The sequence below is a fragment of the Tachypleus tridentatus genome, chromosome 5, assembly GCF_004210375.1.
Source record: "Tachypleus tridentatus isolate NWPU-2018 chromosome 5, ASM421037v1, whole genome shotgun sequence".
Taxonomy (NCBI): Eukaryota; Metazoa; Arthropoda; class Merostomata; order Xiphosura; family Limulidae; genus Tachypleus; species Tachypleus tridentatus.
The window spans coordinates 8,263,398-8,274,124 of NC_134829.1; the positions used below are offsets into that span (position 1 = coordinate 8,263,398).

General features: G+C 30.7%; 1 protein-coding gene across 3 annotated transcripts in view; it reads right to left on the reverse strand.

Moving 5' to 3' along the window:
• Positions 1-3,599, reverse strand: part of fl(2)d (Pre-mRNA-splicing regulator female-lethal(2)D) — an 83,178-nt gene extending 79,579 nt beyond the window's left edge. For 2 of the 3 annotated variants that reach the window (XM_076501004.1, XM_076501002.1), the window contains exon 1: positions 3,472-3,599. The gene's annotated coding sequence lies outside the window, so the exon portion shown is untranslated. The remainder of the gene's footprint in view (positions 1-3,471) is intronic. The other variant, XM_076501005.1, reaches the window with a different exon arrangement.
• Positions 3,600-10,727: the final 7,128 nt, after the last annotated feature.

Sequence of the window (10,727 nt, forward strand, 5' to 3'; positions counted from 1 at the left end):
AAAATGGTTACGTAACACTATGTATTGATCATGTACTAGCCCACAAAATTTTTATGCTTCACTTGTTCATGTAAGAAGCTGAAAAGAGATTGTGATTTTTATGTATGGTACATTTATCAGTAACTTCAATTATTTCAAATTTAAAGAAACTTCAAAATACATCCTTTGCAGTTGTTACACTTTTTAATGTTAAACTGTCAACAATACTACATAATGACATTGTCTACTTTACTGTAAGTACTCAGAATTGGGTTGATTGTGCAATACAATTATGAGCAATATATGACTTCCAATTCTGAGATGACTGGTAAAACAGCAATATGTTTAATTGCAATGTACGTGCAGTAAGGCAGATTCTCCAAATTACTGACAAAAATAACTTTCATGTACACCTTTTAAATGTGAGAGCCTTAATGTAGGTTTGGAGTCATATATAAAAATGTACAGTAATATTCTAATTAAAAACAGTAGTAAAATTGTATAAATAAAACTTTATATATCAATTCCATTACATTAATACTAAAAGTCTGAATACTGGACAAAGTGAAACATTCTTATCATGAAAGTGCATTTACACTGAATACACAGTGATGTTTGTGAAATGTACACAACTGACAAATGCTTGAAATTTGTAAAGGTCCTTTCATGGTTTATCATAAGATCAGCATCTTTAAGAAATACTTAGATTAACATATGTGCTGGCAAACCTTTAATAGATTTTCTAATTTTAAAAGGTCACAGGCTACTCAGCACACTTTTTCTTGGGTCCACCAGTAATTTTAAGGGCCACTGGCTTCTTGACTCCACTACTTTTGAACCTTGATAATATAACTCTCACTACAAAGTCGGTTGAATCAATCGACTTCATAAACATTTTGATTTTTACAGTTTCCATACAATTAATTTTAATGCACTTCATCTTTCAAACATTTGATAAACCTTTAGTGAACATGACAATACTTTATTATTTTTACAAAAGATCATTCATGAATGTAGATAGAATTTTCAAATACTAGTCCATATGCAACAAAATTTTAATTTTTTAGATTATACAAACTTTTCTTCATCTCCAACTTCATGTAATTTCTTAAATCTCCTGAATAAATTTTAAACCTTTTATCCCAGCAAAACTATATTTAACCTATTATTTTCATTGCCCTAAATTATAAAAGGTTGGTCAAATTTATCAACCTCGTAACCATCCAAAATTAATTAAATCTAAGTTACCCTTTTTTTTCCAGAATGACCTTAGTGTTATATGACACATTTCTTTATCATAATAGTTTTACATTTATAAAAGTATACATCTACTTGTGCTTTACTGTTTGAATACCTTTTAAACCCTAACCATTATTTGTCTCATTTTTAAGTTGTACATTACATGGCAAATGTGGATCTTAATGTTACACTATCGACCAGCATTACAAATGAACTATTTCTTTCCCCTAATCAACCTTAATTATTATCCAAAGTATCCAATTATTACATTTCTTAATATAAAAGAACATGTTTAAATATCAATTTTTGTGCACTATGTGAAATATTGAATGCAGCCCTGGTTCAAATTATAGGTTTGTGATGTCAAAATACAATGTCCATAGTTTCAAACAAATTACAAACTCACATTAATGATATTGACAAGTTAGAATACAAAATCAGAACACCATATCTTTGCTGTTTGTTCAGATATGGCTTAAGTACTGAATCAAACACTGGGGTCCTGCTCACCCCCTTCCATTTTTGGAAATGCTTATTTATATCTATTTCTGTACAACATGTGAAAAACCAATCAAAAGCTCCAAATTTCATCCTAGTCACTTTCCAAGCCATTCTTAAATGCAAGGAAGTCATATAATTCAAACCAAGATTTCATGCAGATAGGTTGCATCTTTACTCTCCTCAAAATTACATATTTTTTAAACAAAATAAACCTTAATTAATAAGCTTCATAAATTAGTGGAATTTTGTGATATTAAGATATTTATGATTTTTAACTATTTCAAATGTATATACAAAACCTGAAACAAATTATTGTTTCACATCTGACATGTGCAAAATTTGAAAAGGTTTAGCAACCTATGGCATGCAAAAACCATAACTAGTATATAATTTTTGTTATACTTCTTTATTTATTGTTCTATGTTTAAAGAAAAAAATAACTTTAAGAACTTATCTGTAATATATACATGATTTATTATAACTGAAATGTAACTGTATGTTACAAAACACTAGTCCACTAAAACACAACAAAGACAGGCCACTCTGTAAAGGTCAGTTTTATATTAGCAGATACAAAAATATGAGTGTATGCATATCTTGTCATTACAACTTCTATGTTAGCCAGTCACTGTTTGAAAAGTAATAAGTATATATAAATAATAAGAGATTTAAACTATTCAGACTAAGCTTTTATATTTTTAAGTTATAATTTTAGTTGTTATAGAATGCAAAAGTATAATTCATATTCCATTTTTTTCGACAATTACAAGATTGGTCAAATTGACAGACTCCCATTTTGTCAGGGTATAGAAAATAACAGATAAAGTTTCAGAAAAAGCAAATGTTTGAAAAGTATTCAGTGAAATTGAGAGATTACACATATAATATTTAAGATTTTTGAGATAAAAATAGTTTTTAATCATGACATAAAAATCACTTTGCAGTCAGACTAGTAACTAAATAGACTTAATATTTAATATTATACCAAGCTCATCATAAAACAACCCATTCAATGCCACATTAAGAGTTAATGCAATTCCTCATTCACAGCATTTTTACTCAGCAATATGTCTGCATTTTTTATGTAACATAGGAATACAAAATAACTAGGCATAAACATATTGTTTAACCAAATGTACATCAAATTCAAAGTCTGATAAAACTAAAAATAATAAAATGTTTATGAATCACGTTGACCAAGAATTTAAATATTTTATAGTCGATATTATATAAATTTGAAATACAAATTTTTTAACAAATAGAAACAAAATTGATAGCTACCTATTTGCGAGAGCTTAGGCATATCTTCTGCATAAAATATCTAAACGCTCCATAACCTTTCTTAGTCTCGCTTATATTCACAACTTTACTTACATATTAGCAATAACATGTTCATAATCGTTTAACTGCGATCATTTTAATGTGAATTTCTTTAAATATATATTTGTGTTTCAAAATTACGTGTTTTTAATTTATTAACCACGTTTTTAAATCCGATTTCAGTATTTCTTACTACAATGATTGTAATACTATTAGGCATAGGCCTACCACAGATTCCGACCATTGATAATGATACTCAAGACACTGCCATTCAATTACGCTAAGCCTAATATTGACGTATTTTTAATAATAAAAAGCACAGTAAGTAGAGTAAATAAAGAACATGGTACAATAATACATTTTAATTCTTGTGAAGGTAGTATGACGAATATTAAAAATAGTTATTAAATTAGAAGAACTGCAAAAACTTACAAAAACAAAGTGTTATTGTTTGTCAAGATATCAGACGAGATCTTTCTCTCTTTTCAACGTCTAACCATTAACAACTAAATTGGCAAAGCATTATGGGAATAACGCGGTAGTTTTATGTGTTAAACGAAGAATGTCTGGGCTTAATACCAGTTCTGAAAATAGTTACTTACATGGTAAGTATAGTAATTTCCTTCCACGTATATTAATATATATTCATATACACATATATTTCTTTTAAAATTACAAAATAATTAAAAGTTTTATACAGTAGGTAAATATATTTTTATTATACTAATTAGTAGTATAAATTAATTAAAATGAATATCTCACACAGATTGTAAATTTATACCCAACCGAGTCTGATATAATAGCGTTGTATATTATCTGAAGTAGCTAAATTAACTGGAAAGCTTTATGTATTTTATTTGAATGGTGGTCATCATTCTATACAGGTACTTTTTGTTTGCTCATTTCGTTTGTTCTCAATGTTACTTTCAGAACATGAAAGTTTCGTATAAGGTATTGGTTTGAGTAATGAATGTAGTCTATTAATAGTTAAATTAATCAGTTTATTAGCATATAAAATAATAACGTTATAAAGTAATAAACGTTTTCGAAAGCTAGACCTTTCTTCTTCAGGGGCAAACAGGGAGTTGATTAGCAAAGATATTCTACTATTCAGCAATCGAGTTACTTGCTTATTCGTTTATCAAATATAATTTGTATTGAAATGTCATTCGAAGTTAGGACTACATGTAATTGCAGAAATTATTTTGAAAAGTTTATACATTTGCAACTAGATTTACAAGTATTAAATTATGTAATTACGAACGTAGCTTGTAGAAACGTTATTTTTGTAGATGAAATAATCTAAATCCTTATCGTTACATGTACTGGATGGGCTTTTCATTATTTTTACAAAATAAGTTAACTTTTTGTTTGTTTGAATTAGGCACAGAGCTACACAATGGACTATCTGTGCTATGCTCACTATGGATATCGAAACCCGGATTTTAGCGGTGTGCCACTGGGGAGAGGGGAGTTAAAAAAAATCACCCAATAAAAATCTTATTAAAAGAGCACGTCTCAACTTTATTGTCAGAAGCAGGATAATTTCCATGAATTCCCTAGTGGCACCGTATTTATGCAGACTTACGACGCCAGAAATCGGATTTCGATATATGTGGTTGGTACAGCACAGATAGCCCACAGTGTAGCTTTGTGCTTAACTTCAAACAAACAAACAAAAATTACGTGCAAATTAAAATAGAAGTTTGACTAAATCACAACTCGATTACAAAGCGATATCGCAACATTACTATAAATGACGAAATAATTAAATAGGGTTATGAAAATGAGACAGAAAATGTAAATAACAACAACAAAGTAAAGACATAAAACCAGAATGAAAAAGAAAACTAAAAAAAACAGCAATAAGGAGAAAACGTGAAATTAGAAAAACAAAGGATTTTAAGAGAGGGGTTAAGAAAATTGAAGAAATGCATAGAGACCATATTGAAGTAAAAATAAATTATAGAATGAAACATCTGGAAAACGACTTAACTAGCCATATTTCTTTTCTGCATCTGCCCAAGAATTCCAACCTAAAATACAATTTACTAAAAAATATATCAAAGTAAAAGACACGTTTGTGTGTGGTCGCCTTAACTCCAAAAGGAAAAACATAGTACATGAAGTACGTTTTGTAAGCTTTATTTATAGATTATTTTTTTGTATTTGAAGCCAAGTTTGCCTCTGTAAGGCGTAATTAGAAGAATTGGATAGATTTCAAAAGTTATTATTCATTAATGTAATATAGTAAGACCAAGTGTTAACATTTTACTACTTTGTTCTCTTAACCTTCACTTAGTGAAGTAACTGTTTACAGTTTAGAAAGGGAAGTTTAAACATTATTTTGTTAGACTTGAAAGCTTATTGCGGCTGACGTTTAAATACAATATTTCTAAATATAATTTTTTATTCATTACATTATTCACTACAAGTAAATGTTTACTTCAGATTTATGGTTAAAGTTATATAGGAAATCACCAGAGTAAGAGTTTTCTTTTTTGTATTATTGTTTTCATGCACTTGAGAATCTATAGGTACTCAGTCGTTTTCCTAGATGATCTTCACTGTTTATTGGAAAACTCTTGTATGGAAAATACAACAACGGACAAAGAACGAGAGAACCAAACGTTGTATCCTATTTTAATTCTGTTCAAGACAAAGAGAGCACAATGAGTATATAAAGAAAACAACTGATCATTACAAAAATGAGCAGTGAGGATATATTCTAAATATATCACAAAACTCGCCAATGGTTAAGATTACTGATTATATCTACACAGTATGATATGCAAGTGTGACATTTTTATATATATATATATAAAAAAAAAAACAGTTTACACTCAAGTCCCATATAGGTAACCCTGCTAATGACAGGATATTTAATCAAGAAATAAGGACACTTTTCTGTATTTGAATATTAACTGAGTCTTACTGATGTATGTAAAGTACTTATACTGGATAAAGTTGGTTGAAATTAAATCAATCTTTATTGTTTGCCAAGCAGAAGGAAACTGTAAAAAAAATTAAATTTGCACTCACAAAAATAGTCGTTTTTACAAGGTTGTGCTTAATGCTACAACTTTCATGTTCTCTGGATTTATATCGAAAACAATGATTTTCATGTACGATTTTCTCTTGACAATCTATAGAATTGATTTAATAAAACACTCTTGAAATCAACATATGAACTTATTTTCTTAAACTAGTTTGTAGCATTGCCCCATGACACATTTTATCTCACAGCATCTGTCAGCTCAACGGTTCCATTTATACAATATCAATTCGGTTGGCCACTGCTAATCTTTTCAGCCTGGATGCTATATGTGCTTCAATATTTTCTTTGGCAGAATAGCTATTATCTACTTCACTAGCGGATCTAGCATTTTGGAAAGGGTAATGTGGTCGCCTGGATAGGCGTAATAAAATTTAAGCATACACCATTTAAATCGATGCAGCCAAATGATATATAAAACTTAAATATAACACTACAAATTATCGATCTGAAGCTAGGAGAGGCAGGAAATCATACATTTAAATGAAATTATTTATTGTTAACAATGACACACTTTAGAGTGTAAAAATATGAAAAAGAAAGCAGCTCTCCACGCTTCTGCGAATCTGCTAATGTCTACTACATAGAACAAGGAAACTACAACAGAATAATCTCAACAAGTTTCTTGACCACGTGTTTTTGTTATTACAACATGGAAACTAAACAAAAGAAATGTTTACAAATTTCTGCATCACTAATCCCGGTATAAGACATATATGCTGGACATCACACTTTAAATCTTTTCTCTTTTTGAGGCTGTTCTTTAATCTGACAATCAGAATTAATTTTAATCACCTGTAAAACCGTGACATGATAGAGACAAACTATTAACTTCACGCCATAACCCTTAAACGACAGCCATCATCAATTGATGCTGCTACTTACAACATTCCCGCTCTTTGAGGATTAATAATGAAATAAAGCAACTTACAAAAGCGTAAATTTATTAACCAATGTTGAAAATTACATAGCTTAACAATAATAATAACGTGAGACACGTTTTAAATATAATAAATATTACTAACATAATTAAACTAAAAGAACAGCGAATCTATGAAACAAAACGATTTAACTAAAATCATCATTCTAAGTACAAAGTCACATACTTGATGTAAAACACAACACATCATTGAAAAACATGATCCTACATTTTAAAATATGTTAGAAAACTCAATAAAAGTCGCAAGACAAATTAAAGATAGAAAGGAAATTACGAAATTATTTAGTTTTAAATGTCAAATAAATAATATATAGTTCAAAATATTCTCATACAATACAAAAATAAGCTTTTAATTACATATCACACGAAAAATACCTTTAATTTTATATTAAGTGTGAATAGAAGATAACACATTACGAAATACAAAACACCCTTCAACACAGTAAAACCTGTCTAAGGAGGAATCGCACGGGACCTAGTAAAATTTCCGGCTTAGACAGTGAACATGTATTTCCTTAATTATGTATAATGTTTGAGTGGAACGTTATACTTGCTTAACTCAAGGGAAGTAAGACGTTTGTAAATAAAGCTATTATACTGTTTTTGCTATATTTATTAGAATAAGAACAAAAATAGACATTCAAAATATACATAAGTACACAAAATTTTAAATTTTTTACAGAAAGTATCCAATTTCAACTGTTTCGTTTGTTGTTGTTTTTTTTAATGGGCTTTCTTATGCTGTTGAAAGAGAACACCAGTTCTACGGCCTTTTCATGAAGTTCGTTTTTCCCCTTCATTTTTGCAAACAATTTGATAGCATTAATATAACTTAACACTTGCAATGAAGTATGAATTTTTATTTCCTCACTATCTTTTCCATTTTATTCATCTTCTGAATCTCTCACACTGTTATCATCTTGCGATTCTATTATAGATTTTAAATCAATTTCATCAGTTTCTGTTGAAACATTCTTGTCAATGTTTACAAAACTTTCTGCATTCACAGAATCATCTGCATCAATCTTCTCAGAGTTTGGATTTCACTCGAATCGTCATAACAAACAACTTGTTCACAATCTCTGCCATTATCAAGAATAAATCCATAGTTTTGTTTATTTTATTGTTTTGAATTTCGCGCAAAGCTACACGAGGGTTATCTGCGCTAGCCGTCTCTAATTTAGCAGCGTAAGACTAGAGAGAAGGTAGTTAGTCATCACCACCCACCGCCAACTCTTGGGCTACTCTTTTACCAACGAATAGTGGGATTGACCGTCACATAACACCCCCACGGCTGAAAGGGTGAGCATGTTTGGTGCGACGGGGATGCGAACCCGCGACCCTCGGATTACGAGTTGAACGCCTTAACCCACCTGACCTTGCCGGGTATCCACAGTTTCGAAAGAACTTTATTATGCATTTGATTGAATGACTTAAAAATAAAATTGCATCTGACACGTCAATCTTCGTGGTCATTTCAGATGCTCTCTTACAGTCATCCATCTTTGAAATAATATGCTGAAGCATCAATTTTCTGTATTTCAATTTTCTACACTATATAATTCCGTTATCTAGTTGCTGTAGAACTAATGTTGTACATGGAGGTAGAAAGACTAAATAAATATTTGAAATTTGAACTTTTGGGTGACAAGTTGCATTATATAGGAAAAGTAGAATTCTCCGACTTTCTTGTTCCATTCTTTTGTTTAATTTGTTCAAAAGATTCTCGAATATGGCATTTGTCATTCACGCTTTATTATTCACTTTCCATTCCACAGGAAGTTGATTCTTCATTAACTTTTTTAAACAGCACGGATTTTTACTTTTACCTCTTACCCATCGTTTTTCTAGTTTTCCCATCAGAAAATGCGACCAAAAGAGAAGTAAATTCAATCGTTCTTTCGAATAACGACCTCCGGAATAATGACGGTAGAAATAAAAACAGAATATATTTAATCAATACTTACTGTAACAAAATGTTCGCGAATTTATTAATATTTAAACAAATCATTAATTAAACAAGAATTTATTAATTAAATAATAAATTAATATTTAATCAAAACATTTTTTTTCCGCCTTACTCAAGTTCTAATCCTACTTGTTGATAGTTGATAGATGAGGGAGGTATGGCCTGGCATGGCCTAGCGCGTTAAGGCGTGCGCTTCGTAATCTGAGGGTCGCGGGTTCGCGCCAAACATGCTCGCTCTCCCAGCCGTGGGGGCGTTATAATGTGACGGTCAATCCCACTTTTCGTTGGTCAAAGAGTAGCCCAAGAGTTGGCGGTGGGTGGTGATGACTAGCTGCCTTCCCTCTAGTCTTACACTGCTAAATTAGGGACGGCTAGCACAGATAGCCCTCGAGTAGCTTTGTGCAAAATTCCAAAACAAACAAACAAACAGATCAGGGAGGTGAAAGACAGTTTTTCTTCCGTGTTACGCGGGTTCCGCCGTATAGAAGGCGTTTTATAAGAGAAATATTAAGATAATGCTGCAAAATTTTAATATTCCGACTTATACAGGTTTTACTGAATAAAATACCTTTTAATAATGAACAATAAAAATACTCTTGAGGCAATGCATAAGTTCAAATTTAACAAATTTCCGTGATATAGTGCTAAATAAAGAATTTTTTGCACTGGTGACATGTTCATATATTCATTAATATATACTTATTTTTGCTCTATAAAATCGTTTACCATTATATGTATGAAAATTAAGGGTAACACTGCGTTAGCTCCACGAAGTACAGCTGTGTTGGTTAAATCCCTACATAAATGTGTTTCTTCTTCCTCGCTATAGTGCGAGTTTCTTTATTACTATTGTCTCTTCTATGAAAAACTATCTGTAGAATGTCTCAAAGCCAGAACTGAAATATTCTGTCATCATAAATGAAAGTAGTACACGATAGTAAAATTATATATTTAAAAACGGCTGGTATGAGTAGAGAAAGCACTAGAGGAGCGAACAACGTTTCGACCTTCTTTGATTATCGTCAGGTTCACAAAGAAAGAGTTGCTGACCGGTAGCCGGCCACAAGTTTGAAGGCGGTTGTGTAATTGAGTGTAGGAATGTAGAGGGCAAGCTTAGATGTTGGATATATTTATTAATATAGGTATAAAGGTGTTCCTTTGTATTGGTTTATTTTGGATTTGAGTTGTTGTATAAGTAAGGCTTCTTTAAGTTTGCGTTTGTTTCTTTATTTAGTATTTGGGTGTTTTCTATAGTTATGTTGTATTTATTTGATTTACATTGTTCGAAAACGTGCGAAGGTGACTTTTTGTGTTTTTTTAATCTGGTTTCCATTTTTCTACTTGTTTCTCCAATGTAGGAGCCATGGCAGTTATCACATTGTATTTTATAAATAATGTTGGTGTGGTGTTTGCCAGTGTAGTTTTTACATAGTATAGACCTAGTTTTGTGCGTGGTTTTTTTTAATAAATACGGTATTAACTGGAATGTCATATTGTGTTGCTAGTTTTTACCAAATGTTGGTTATTTTTCTGCTGATGTCGGGAATATATGGTATGCAGCAGTATATGATTTCGGGATTTTTTAAATCGTGGGGCATATTTACTTTTTTAGGTGATTTTGCTTTTTGTCTAGTTGTGTGCATATAATGTTTTCAACAGTTCATGGAGGAAACTTGTTGAAATTGATGAAGTAAGTAGAAAGGAACAACTAACCTTTAAAGTTT